This window comes from Hevea brasiliensis, chromosome 2, assembly GCF_030052815.1.
Source record: "Hevea brasiliensis isolate MT/VB/25A 57/8 chromosome 2, ASM3005281v1, whole genome shotgun sequence".
NCBI classification, from domain to species: Eukaryota; Viridiplantae; Streptophyta; class Magnoliopsida; order Malpighiales; family Euphorbiaceae; genus Hevea; species Hevea brasiliensis.
Window position 1 is genome coordinate 124402867 of NC_079494.1, and position 14042 is coordinate 124416908.

Sequence of the window (14042 nt, forward strand, 5' to 3'; positions counted from 1 at the left end):
TTTATTATTAATATTATTTTTTAATTTAAAATTAAATTAAAATTTAATGAAATAAAAAATTAAAATTAAAAAAATAAATAATTAAAAAAGTTTATGAAAAGTTGGACGCTATAGTCACGTCCAATTTTTCTTTTTTAATTATTTTATTCTATATTTTAAATAAAATATAAATATTATTTTAATAAATAAAATTATAATAATTAATTTTATATATTATAATATTTTAATTATAAAAAAATTATAATTTTTTTATTATAAAAAAGTTTTTTTATTTAAAATTAAATTTTTTATTATTAGGCTAATAGTAAGCCTAACTATTCCTCAACCCATGACTAGGACCACAATTTAGGCCCAATATGCATATAAAATAATTTAAATTAAACTGTTATAATTTTATTTCGGGCCAACGTTGCCCAGTAATTATCATAAACTAAAATTAGGGGATCCCAGCCCAATCCTGTTACATCATTTACAAACTATTTAAGACTCATAAAAATTTTTCATTTGTTAATGCGAAAACTTAAATTCATGCATTCCCTGACAGGATTAATGCTACTACTAGTACATGCGGAGTTCCATATTACAAATTTAGATAATAATAATACAGTTAAGTAATTTTCTCTATAACCTGCAAGGAAATAAGAAATTTAATTTTAATTAAAAAAACTTTTTTTATAATAAAAATATTATAATTTTTTTATAATAAAAATATTATAAATATATATATAATTTTATATGTATATAAATATATATAAAGAACAAACCCTAAGAGAGAGAAAGCAACATTTTAGAGAAAAAAATAATAATAAAAAAAAAGAGGAAGCAAAAGAAAGAAAGAAAACCTTGCTCTCGGAGATGATACGGCGACACTCTTTAAGGACGGCAGGGGTGAGGAAGACCTCCTTGCGGATCATGGTGTCGTTCTTGTAATTGGAGTTGTATGCGTATCGAAGCTTGCCATCTGGTCTGAACTCGAACTCAAGGAACTCATGGCCGAATTTCCCCTTGTGTCCCACGTAGTATCGAAGGCAGAACTCATCATCTTCTGCAGCCATTGCCATATTTGTCTCTCTCACTCTCACTGGCTGCTTTGCAAATGAAATTTATGCTCCAACGACGTCAGAGGAGAAGAAAACCTGCCTCCTTTGTCCCGTAATTCGAAATTCTAGGGTCCAAATTTTTCTGTATTTGGGCCGACTCTCAGTTTGATGGGCTTGATCCATGTGTGATTATCTTAGTGGGCCATTTTCATTGAAGGTCAAAGATGTTCAGAATTGCGGTCCTGCTACTTGAGATTGCGAGCTGCAAGAAAAATAACAAACAATTATCGGGGATTTTTAAAAAAAGGTGTAATAAAAAAAAATTATATCAAAAAAGGTGAGTTTGAAAGTAATTATTAAAAATTGGTGAATTTTACTGAATTGAACGAGATGAGTGTGGGACACAAACTATAATAGCATTTTTAAGGTTCGGACGCTATTTATAATAGCGTGTCCATTAAAAATTTGAAAGGAAAAATAGTGTCCAGCTTTCCTTTAAATAATAATTAATTAATTAAAAAAAATTAAATGTTGGATGCTACTGTAAGTGGCATCTAACTTTTCTTTAAAATTTTTGATTATTTTATTTTATATTTTAAATAAAATATAAATATTATTTTAAGAAATAAAGTCATAATATTTAATATTATATATTATAATATTTTTATTATAAATATTATTTTTCAATTTAAAATTAAATTAAAATTTAATGAAATAAAAAATTAAAATTAAAAAAATAAATAATTAAAAAAGTTTATGAAAAGTTGGACGCTATAGTAGCGTCCAATTTTTCTTTTTTAATTATTTTATTCTATATTTTAAATAAAATATAAATATTATTTTAATAAATAAAATTATAATAATTAATTTTATATATTATAATATTTTTGTTATAAAAAAATTATAATATTTTTATTATAAAAAAAGTTTTTTTATTTAAAATTAAAATTTTTATTATTAGCCCCGTAGTAAGTCTAACTATTACTCAACCCATTACTAGGCCCACAATTTAAGCCCAATATGCATATAAAATAATTTAAATTAAACTGTTATAATTTTATTTCGGGCCAACTTAGCTCAGTAATTATCAAAAACTAAAATTTAGGGATCCCAGCCCAATCCTGTTACATCATTTACAAACTATTTAAAACTCATAATAATTTTTCATTTGTTAATGCGAAAACTTAAATTCATGCATTCCTTGATAGGATTAATGCTACTACTAGTACATGCGGAGTTCTAAATTACAAATTTAAACAATAATAATACAGTTAAATAATTTTCTCCATAGCCTGTGAGGAAATAAAAAATATAAATTTAAATAAAAAAACCTTTTTTATAATAAAAATATTATAAATATATATATAATTTTATATGTATATAAATATATATAAAGAACAAACCCTAAGAGAGAGAAAGCAGCATTTTAGAGAAAATAATAATAATAATAAAATAAAAAGGAAGCGAAAGAAAGAAAGAAAACCTCGCTCTCGGAGACGATACGGCGGCACTCTTTAAGGACGGCAGGGGTGAGGAAGACCTCCTTGCGGATCATGGTGTCGTTCTTGTAATTGGAGTTGTTGGCATATCGAAGCTTACCATCTGGTCTGAACTTGAACTCGTGGCCGAATTTCTCCTTGCGTCCCACGTAGTGTCGAAGTTAGAACTCATCATCTTCTGCAGCCATTGCCATGTTTGTCTCTCTCACTCTCACTGGCTGCTTTGCAAATGCAATTTATGCTCCAACGAAGTCATAGGAGAAGAAAACTTGCCTCCTTTGTCCAGCAATTTGAACTTCCAGGGCTCCAGATTTTTCTGTATTTGGGCCGACTCTCAGTTTGATGGGCTTGATCCATATGTGATTATTTTACTGGGCCATTTTCGTTGAGGGTCAAAGATGTTCAGAATTGGGGTCCTGCTACTTGAGATTGCAAGCCGCAAGAAAAATAAAAAACAATTATGGGGGATTTTTACAAAAAAGTGTAATAAAAAAAATTATATAAAAAAAGGTGAGTTTGAAATTAATTATTAAAAAAGGGTGAATTATACTTAATTGAACGATGTAAGTGTGGGACGCAAATTATAATAGCGTTTTTAAGATTCGGACGCTATTTATAATAGCGTGCCAATTAAAAATTTGAAAGGAAAAATAGTGTCTAGCTTTCCTTTAAATAATAAATAAATAATTAAAAAAAATTAAAAGTTGGACTGACGCTACTGTAAGTAGCGTCTAACTTTTCTTTAAAATTTTTAATTATTTTATTTTATATTTTAAATAAAATATAAATATTATTTTAATAAATAAAGTCATAATATTTAATATTATATATTATAATATTTTTATTATAAATATTATTTTTTAATTTAAAATTAAATTAAAATTTAATGAAATAAAAAATTAAAATTAAAAGAATAAATAATTAAAAAAGTTTATGAAAAGTTGGACGCTATAGTAGCATCCAATTTTTCTTTTTTAATTATTTTATTCTATAATTTAAATAAAATATAAATATTATTTTAATAAATAAAATTTTAATAATTAATTTTATATATTATAATATTTTTATCATAAAAAAAATTATAATATTTTTATTATAAAAAAGTTTTTTTATTTTAAATTAAATTTTTTATTATTAGGCCCGTAGTAAGCCTAACTATTCCTCAACCCACTACTAGGCCCACAATTTAGGACCAATATGCATATAAAATAATTTAAATTAAACAGTTATAATTATATTTCAGGCCAACTTAACCCAATAATTATCAGAAACTAAAATTAGGGGATCCCAGCCCAATCCTGTTACATCATTTACAAACTATTTAAAACTCATAAAAATTTTTTATTTGTTAATGCAAAAACTTAAATTCATGCATTCCTTGATAAGATTAATGCTATTACTAGTACATGCGGAGTTCTAAATTACAAATTTAGATAATAATAATATAGTTAAGTAATTTTCTCTATAACCTGCAAGGAAATAAAAAATTTAATTTTAAATGAAAAAACTTTTTTTATAATAAAAATATTATAAATATATATATAATTTTATATGTATATAAATATATATAAAGAACAAACCTTAAGAGAGAGAAAGCAGCATTTTAGAGAAAATAATAATAATAATAAAATAAAGAGGGAGCGAAAGAAAGAAAGAAAACCTCGCTCTCGGAGACGATACGGTGGCACTCTTTAAGGACGGAAGGGGTGAGGAAGACCTCCTTGCGGATCATGGTGTCGTTCTTGTAATTGGAGTTGTTGGAATATCGAAGCTTACCATTTGGTCTGAACTCGAACTCAAGGAACTCGTGGCCGAATTTCTCCCTGCGTCCCACGTAGTGTCGAAGTTAGAACTCATCATCTTCTGCAGCCATTGCCATGTTTGTCTCTCTCACTCTCACTGGCTGCTTTGCAAATGAAATTTATGCTCCAACGAAGTCAGAGGAGAAGAAAACCTGCCTCCTTTGTCCCGCAATTCGAAATTCCAGGGCTCCAGATTTTTCTGTATTTGGGCCGACTCTCAGTTTGATGGGCTTGATCCATGTGTGATTATTTTACTGGGCCATTTTCGCTGAAGGTCAAAGATGTTCAGAATTGCGGTCCTGCTACTTGAGATTGCGAGCTGCAAGAAAAATAACAAACAATTGTGGGGGATTTTTACAGAAAAGGTGTAATAAAAAAAAATATCTCAAAAAAGGCGAGTTTGATAATAATTATTAAAAAGGGGTGAATTTTACTGAATTGAACGAGGTGAGTGTGGGACGCAAACTATAATAGCGTTTTTAAGGTTCGGACGCTATTTATAATAGTATGCCCATTAAAATTTGAAAGGAAAAATAGTGTCCAGCTTTCCTTTAAATAATAAATAATTAATTAAAAAAAATTAAAAGTTGGATGCTATTGTAAGTAGCATCTAACTTTTCTTTAAAATTTTTAATTATTTTATTTTATTTTATATTTTAAATAAAATACAAATATTATTTTAATAAATAAAGTCATAATATTTAATATTATATATTATAATATTTTTATTATAAATATTATTTTTTAATTTAAAATTAAATTAAAATTTAATGAAATAAAAAATTAAAATTAAAAGAATAAATAATTAAAAAAGTTTATGAAAAGTTGGACGCTATAGTAGCGTCCAATTTTTCTTTTTTAATTATTTTGTTCTATATTTTAAATAGAATATAAATATTATTTTAATAAATAAAATTATAATAATTAATTTTATATATTATAATATTTTTATTATAAAAAATTATAATATTTTTATTATAAAAAAAGTTTTTTTATTTAAAATTAAATTTTTTTATTATTAGGCCCGTAGTAAGCTTAACTATTTCTCAACCCATGACTTGGCCCACAATTTAGGCCCAATACGCATATAAAATAATTTAAATTAAACTGTTATAATTTTATTTCGGGCCAACTGAGCCCAGTAATTATCAGAAACTAAAATTAGGGGATCCCAGCCCAATTCTGTTACATCATTTACAAACTATTTAAAACTCATAAAAATTTTTCATTTGTTAATGCGAAAACTTAAATTCATGCATTCCCTGATAGGATTAATGCTACTACTAGTACATGCAGAGTTTTAAATTACAAATTTAGACAATAATAATACAGTTAAGTAATTTTATCCATAACCTGCTAGAAAAGGAACATGTTATTTTGAAAAATGTCTCATCCTGTAGCCTGGAAAAATAGGTGAACAGGAGTGTGCGTTCGACTCAGAGAGTAAAATATCAATTTTAAGCATAATCTCTATAGCTATCTAAAGCAAATGGACCCTGTGGAGTGAAATGCAACATCATCATAAATTTCATATCATAACAGCAAAAAGGTAATTTGGAGCACTCACACACCCGATAATGTCAAACAATACATATATGGGAGCTGATACCCTATACAGCCCTCTTAATCCAACATCTACCAGTGATGATCTTAAGCAGAACTTTCGCTTAATAAACCAAACACGGGGTCCCAGCAAAGATCTCAAGTCGTGTCTACCTGTCTTGTTCATATCCAATACTATACCACACACACGCCAACGCACGCACACTACTCCAAATTACCACAAACAACATCCATAACACTTCAACATTTATGAATACAATGTAAAATGTGCCTAGTGTTTAACTATATAGATACATACATATAAGTGATGCATGAGCATGCTTGAACATATAATAATATCGAAATTATAATTAAAATTAATATTTTACTCACAGCACAACGAGGACTATTGTGGCTGCTGTTACACTCATTTCATATAGGCATTTTAGGGTAGTTTTGCATCCATTTTGCCCTTATATTTTAGTATATTTTATGTTTTTAGCTTTATTTTATCTTATTTGTTAACTTTAGATACTTTATATTTGATTTTTGTAATTTTGTTATTTTTTATAGGATTTTGTGGCAAATCGAAGATCAATGAGTGCATTAGGAAGTGATTTGACGAAATTTAGAGTTCTTTAAGCATAGAGAAAAGTTGAAGAAATCAAGCCTTGAAAGAGCAAGTTAGCCGAAATTTGCTTGAGACTTTGCTTAAGATCTTGATTAGGGTAAAGCGGCAGTGCTTAAGGTCCAGCACAAGTCAAGCATGAGCAGAAAAGTCTATTTTACTCTAAGTCTGCCAAGATTTGCTGAGGGTCTGCTTAACCTTAAGCAGACAGTGCGACCAGAGGCTGAAATTTGCTAAGAAGCTGCTTAGGGTTAAGCCGTACCCTAAGCAGATTGCCCAGAACGTGAATAATGCTGCTGACTTGGATAATTTTACACCTCATTTCTTATCCACTCCTTGGCTCTTATTTACTTTTAGGGCAACTTTTTGGGACCATATAAATTCATCATTTCCTAGTTTTTGCCACAAGAGGAAAGGGAGGAGAAACAAAAAGGAAAGAAAATATAAGAGAGAGAGGAGGAGACGCCATTTTTCTGGGGAGGAGCTGCTGCAATCATTTTTGGGGCTCCAGAAAGCAGAGTTTTGGGTTCTTCTACCTAGGTTTTTCTATTTTAGTCCTCTTATCATGTTTTTCTTTACTTTTCCATCAATCTTTCTTGTAAATGTTGGTACCCATTGGGTATTGTGTTAATCTTTGATTGAAGGAGCGAAAGGTGAAAGTCATTGATAGATAATCAAGGATTGGAACTTAAAATCACCTAGATTTAGAAATAAACTAGGATTTTAAGAGGAATTAATGATTGGTTACAAAACTTAATGGGTTTTAGAGTAATCAAATAACATATGAAAGTAGGTTTTGTTATTTTAGAACACACTTTGGTTTGCTTGAAAAAGAAATCAAAGGAATTTAGAATTAATCACCTTCAAACTCTATTTTTCCCTAAAAATTGGAATGCCCAAGACAAATCCCAATTAATTTATGCATAAACCCCCAACTCTGGAATCACTTTTAACATAATTAGACTTTCATTTAAATTACCCATTATTAATTTAGTTTAATTGCAAACTAGATTTAGAATTTATTTGCTTGCTCTTTACATATTCCAATTAGATTAATCAATTTACTTCGCTCATTTACATTTACCATTCATTCATTAATCATTAGCCCAAATAATCGCTTCATTCATAGTTTGGTACTCCAACTGCAAATCCTCGTGGGAACGATACTTGATTCATCACTTTATTACTTAAGACGACCCGTATACTTGCGGATTCACCCCATCAAGTTTTTGGCGCCGTTGCCGGGGATTTGATTTTTGTTTGATATTGAACAATTATTTGTTTGGTTAATTTGGGCATTTTATTTTATTTTATTTTTACCATTTTATTTTGAGAATTTGTTTATTTTGTTTTTCAGGTACTTTATTTTATGAGAAGGACAAAAAGTGAAGAAATCAATTTATTCTTTGATCCAGAAATAGAAAAGACAGCAAAAGCTTTAAGAGCAGAATCTAAAAGGAGAAAAGCTGAAATTAAAGCTCAACAACAACAAGAAAGAGCACAAGAGCAAGAGCAATTACAAGAAGAAATGGCCAACAACAATAACAACCGCTCTGTGAAGGATCATGCCTATCCTAACATTGGGGATTTCATGCCAAGTATCACAAGACCAAGAGTAGAAGCTAATAATTTTGAACTGAAGCCTGCACTCTGTCAGATGGTACAACAATCACAATTTGGAGGAAATCCAAGTGAAAGTCCACATGTGCATCTAGCACACTTTCTTAAGATCAGTGATATGTTGAAGATAAATGGAGTTTCTGATGATGCAATTCGACTCAGATTATTTCCTTTTTCTCTGAAGGACCGAGCTAGAGAGTGGTTACATTCATTGCCACCGGGTTCTATCACAACATGGGATGAACTTTCTCAAGCATTTTTAGCTCAATATTTTCCACCAAGCAAGACAGTTAAGCTAAGAAATGAGCTGACTTCTTTCAAACCTAGAGATGATGAGAGCTTGTATGAAGCATGGGAGAGGTACAAGGATTTGCAAAGGAGATTTCCACATCATGGGATTCCTAAGTGGATGCTTGTTCCACACTTTTACAATGGAGTTTCACCAGCTATTAGAAGTAAAATTGATGCATCTTCTGGAGGTGATCTTATGGAAAAATCTGAAGATGAAGCTTTTTCTGCTCTTGATAAAATTGCTTATAACAACTACCAATGGAGCTGTGAAAGGAATGAGATCAAGAAACCAGCTGGTATGTTTGAGCTTGATGCCATGAATATGATTAATGCTAAGTTTGATGCTTTGACAAGGAAAATGGACAAGCTAAGCATGAAAGTAGATTCTTCAGCTGGAGGTTCTAGTAATTCAGTAGAAGTTGGAGCTGCAAATGTCAATTGTGCAGCTGATTTTTCTGCACTTAATCAAGATTTTTCAAGTGAGCAAGTGGATTATGTGGGGAACTACAATCAAAGACCAGGTGGTAACTCATTTTCTGCAACTTATGATCCAGCATGGAGAAACCACCCCAATTTCTCTTGGGGAGGTAGACAAGGACAACATCAGAATTTTCAGCAACCTTCTGGGTATCAACAACATCAGAATTTTCAGCAGAATAGAGGTCCTCCTCCTGGAATTCCTAAACCTCAAAATGCACCTGCTCCACCTCTACCACAACAAGCACAACCAGACAAGACAGCTAGATTAGAAGCTATGATTGAGACTCTACTTGTGAGCCATCAAAGTCAACAAGATATGATTTCTCAATTAGCATCTAAAGTAGATCAAATGGCAATACACAATAAGATGTTAGAAAATCAAATAGCTCAACAGGCTAGCTCTTCAAATAGTAAAGTTTTTGGGAAGCTTCCTAGCCAACCTGAGAATCCAAGGGAGTAGTGCAATGCTGTTACTTTAAGAAGTGGAAAGGTAATGGGGGAAGAACACGAAATTGAAGTAAAGTTGAAAGAAAAGAAAGATGAGTGTGAGAGTGAATCCACTTCAACTAAAGCTAAAGCTAGTAAGGAAGCAAATGAAGAGAAAGAAGATAAAAAGAAAATAGAAGAGAAATATGTGCCTCCTGCACTGTACAAGCCACCATTGCCCTTTCCTCAGAGGTTTCATAAAGCACAATTAGATAAGCAGTTTGGGAAATTCCTTGAAGTTTTAAAGAAGTTGTATATCAACATTCCATTCACCGATGTCATTTCTCAAATGCCTTCTTATGCTAAGTTTTTTAGGGAGATTTTATCAAATAAAAGAAGGTTGGAAGATTATGAAACTATTGCACTTACTGAAGAGTGTAGTGCTATATTGCAGAATAAGCTCCCACCTAAGTTGAAAGATCCTGGAAGTTTTTCCATACCATGTCACATTGGAGAACAAGTATTGAGAGAGCATTATGTGACTTGGGGGCTAGTGTTAGCTTGATGCCACTTTCCATATGTGAGAAGTTAAAGGTTGGAGATCTAAAGCCCACAACTATTTCTTTGCAGTTAGCTGACAGATCTATAAAGTATCCAGTTGGGATTTTAGAGAATGTACCATTAAAAGTTGGGAAGTTTTTCATTCCAGTGGATTTTATTGTACTAGAGATGGAGGAGGATGTAAGAACACCCATCATACTTGGAAGGCCATTTTTAGCCACTGTAAGAGCTAATATAGATGTAAAGAATGGGAAATTGAAGTTGACAGTGGGGGAGGAGGAAATAGAGTTTAATTTATTCCAACATTCCAAGGAACCAGCTGTGATGAATTCTTGTCATAGGGTAGATGTTATAGAGCATGATGCTAAAACTGAAGTTACTAAACTAGAGGAAAATCAAGCTATTCCAATGCAATGCAATCAGCATAAAGTGCGAAAGAAAAAGTCAGGTTCACCATCTCATTTGATTAACAATGAAGCTTCAAAAGTTAAGCTCAAGCCTCCATCAAAATCACTCAAAAGAGGAGATTCATTTAAAGTTTGTAAGAATATTCTTCAAGATATAGTTGGGATTCTGAACAAAGCAACATGTATTTTCACATATAATGGGAAAAAGTTGAAGTATAAATTCATTTCAGCACCTGTTGTAAAGGGAGGTAATATTTTCCAATTCCAACCACCATGAACTTTGAAAAAGAAGGTCAAGCTTAAGATATTAAACAAGCGCTTCTTGGGAGGCAACCCAAGCATATCCTTTTATAGTTTATTAATTTTCCATTTCATTTCATTTTTAGTTTTTACCCTCATTAAACTCAAAAGTGACATTTGTTTATCTTTTATAGGTCATTCATGAAGATTGGGCAAATTAACACTTGTAGCAAAAAGAAAGAATTGAAAGAGAGCAAGTATAAAGCAAAATACTACACTTTATCCGGTACCTGTGAACAGTAACACTTTTAAACTTGTGTTAAATTGCTGATATTGCAATCTACTTGATAGCACATGTTTAATTTTGTGTTTTGTGTAAGTTTTGTGAAATGCAACTTAAATGAGGATCAATTTTGATATTTAGGACTGATGTGAGCTTTATTAAAGTGCAAAAGTAACGTTTGTTAAGTTTTACCTTTCAGTGTATATATAGTTTTTGTAGTCTGTTAGAAATTTACATGTTTTTGTTTGAATTGCTGCTAGTTTTTGTAGTCTGCTAATTTTTGTCACTGCTCATACTGCTTAAAAAGTCAATTTCTATGTCTTTTCTATAATTTTTGAATGTCTGAAACTTGGCTCAAATGCTGCTGAAAATGTGCTTTTGGTATAAGTTTAGGAATGAGACCATTTCATTAAGTTTGCAAAAAGGTAATCACAATTGGTGCCTAATTTGAGTTAATTACCACATGCTTGTATCATGCTTGATAAGTTTATGAGAGATGATGAGCTTAAATTTTTCAATTTTGTGGTATTAATGTGCATTTGGTAATTGCTGAGGGTCATGATAGCATTCCATAGCATTTGGACTATTTTTGGTAAGTAAAATCATAATTTTTCCCAAACCTGCCGAAACTTGCTGATGATGTTGCTTACTAAGCTGTATCCTATGCAAATTCTGCTTAACCCTATGCTTAACCCCAAGCATAACCCAAATTACCAGATGTCTGCCCCACATTTTAAAAAGCCCAAAATTTCTGCCATTTTTTTATAAAGCCCTCGCCCAAACTCCCGATAAACCAAAGCTTCATTCCGCCGAATCCCTTCTCACACCATTTTTTCCTGCATTTTTAGGGAAGCTGAAGAGTTTATTTCTCTTCATTAAATGGTGAGAACCAAGATGTGGTCCACCCACAAACCGAAACCCAGAAAATCTCAACGCTCTGTCAAATCGAAAATGGGTACTCTATCTTCTTTACCCACAAACCCTAACCCCAGTCCCAGTCCACCACTACCTCAATCGCCACCACCGCAAACACCACCACTACCTCAATCGCCACCACCGCAAACACCACCACTACCCCAAAGCCAAACACCAACCCTCATTCCGCCGACCCCCCTCTCGCCACAAACTGAGCCATAAAATGAAACACCCATTTTCGAAACTCAGTTCCAAGAACCAATGTCTGAACCTGCGCCAACTCAAACCAAATCTAAAGGTAAAACTAAAAAGGCTGCGGGTAGACCCAAGAAAGCCACTGTGGGAAAAAGAAAAGGAACGCCCTCTGTTCCTTTGGACTTAAACTCTCCACCTCAACTTCCCTCTGAACCAGTCAGCAAAAGAACTAGGTCCTCCTCGCAAATTCCATCACCAGCGATTTAAACCCCTGTACCTCAATCACCCTTAAACTCCCCCCAGCCTGCCACTGCTCCAGTAGCACCTGCGTCATCTGCCAATGATATAGAGGAGGTACTTTCTCCATTACCTTGGGCTTTTAAAGACATGGATATGAAAAATACTTATGAGAGTTTAGCTTCTAAACCTATTTTGGCAAACAAATATATGGATGAGCAGATTTTAAAAGAGTTAGGCATTTATGACTCTGTATTTGCCTATTTAGACGCTGTTAACTGGACTAAGTTTGCTAAGATTAGGGAACGAGTGTACAAGGATTTGACCTTGAAATTTTTGAGTTCCTTAAGGCTGAATTTCAAACCAACAGTACCTGAGCATAAGGATGTGATCTATTTTCGATGTGCTGGCATTAATAGGGAGTTAGACATGGATTCTATGAATGAAATTTTTGGTTTTCAGGGTTCGGGCTATAAAAGTATTGAGTGGCAACAAACCATCTATGACCCTGTTCAGTTCTGGAAAGACATTGCACCTTATGGGGGTTATTACAGACAGAGGACAGCAAAAGCCTCTAGGATAGTCGATCATGTGTTGAAATACCTCCATAGATTTATCTCTTACACTGTTTTAGGAAGGGGACATGGTAACAACATTGTGAGTGCTGGAGATTTATTTTTCTTGTGGTGCATGAAGGAGAGAAAACAAGTTAGCACAACCCATTTCCTAGCTACTCATTGGCACCAAATTGTCACAAAACATACCAAAGGTAGTATAGTCTTTGGAGGATATATAACTACCATAGCCAATTCATTTAGCTTTGATGCTAGTCTATATAAGCTACTGCCAGTGTCTGGTGAATCATATATAGACAGCACAATGTTGCTACACTTGGATCTTTGTGAGAAAGTAGGACATACCTATGCTTTGTTACAGCAGCATCCTGAAGCCAGTGGTACTACAGACCCAACTACCTTTGCACCAGTAGAACCCCAAACAACTACTGCCCCGCAGTTTTTAGCAGATATTTTGTCCCTCTTAAGATCCTTGGAATCCAAAGTAGCCAGTTTCACTGTCCAACCATCTGTTCCCACACCTGACACCATAGATATCCTTGCAACCTTGAAGAGCTTAGAAGTTAAAATTGAAACCATGGGTCAGTAGTAGGTCAACCAAAAGAAGAAGCTAGAAAAGAAACTTAAAAAAAGATTTTCATCTCTTAAAAAGAAGCAGAAGCAGCAACAACTTCAAATGTTGGAGCTCTACAACAAATTGGCCCAATCTTATAACAATTTATATCATTGGGGCCAAGACATGCTTCAAGAAATGAAAGACCTCACAGAAAATTTGGAAACTGCTTCTGAAGCTTCAGATCACAATGAACCTACCGTAGAACCTGAAGCAGACCCTGATACAGCAACAAAGCCTTGACAGCAGAGTTTAAACAGTAGCAGTAGTTAGTACTAGTTTATTTTAGTTTCTGTTTTAGGTTTATTTTGTAATCTGTTTATTTTAATCTTCAAACTTTAGTCATAGTTGTAATACTTTGGTAATTAGTTTTTATGATTATATTTGCACTTCTTTCCTTTAGTTTAGTTTATTTTATTTTATCTTCTAATATGGATATAGTTATTCTATGAATGCTCTTAGGTTTAATTCTTGATTTAACTGTTAGATTTTATTTCATTACACCTTTTCATCTTCTTGCATATTACTTTTGTACTTTATCTTTTATTCAGTCCTAATTTTGTTGATATTGATGAGTTGCACAATTTCCTTTGAGTTGCATATGTTTAACATCATTTGGAGGTAACAACTTACCCTTTTACTATTTATGCTTATGGTATGTTGCCAATCCTTATGCCAATGCCAATGC

The 14042-nt window shown here is 32.2% G+C and overlaps 1 protein-coding gene and 1 non-coding gene across 3 annotated transcripts in view; one reads left to right on the top strand and one right to left on the bottom strand.

Annotated features, from left to right (window-relative positions):
- The window catches only part of LOC110635845 (RGG repeats nuclear RNA binding protein A), a 73968-nt gene that overhangs the window by 26171 nt on the left and 33755 nt on the right, over positions 1 to 14042 (top strand). The window lies entirely within an intron of this gene.
- LOC131178267 (small nucleolar RNA R71) lies at positions 8424 to 8530 on the bottom strand. The gene has a single exon (XR_009147401.1). It is a non-coding gene; the product is annotated as a small nucleolar RNA R71 (small nucleolar RNA).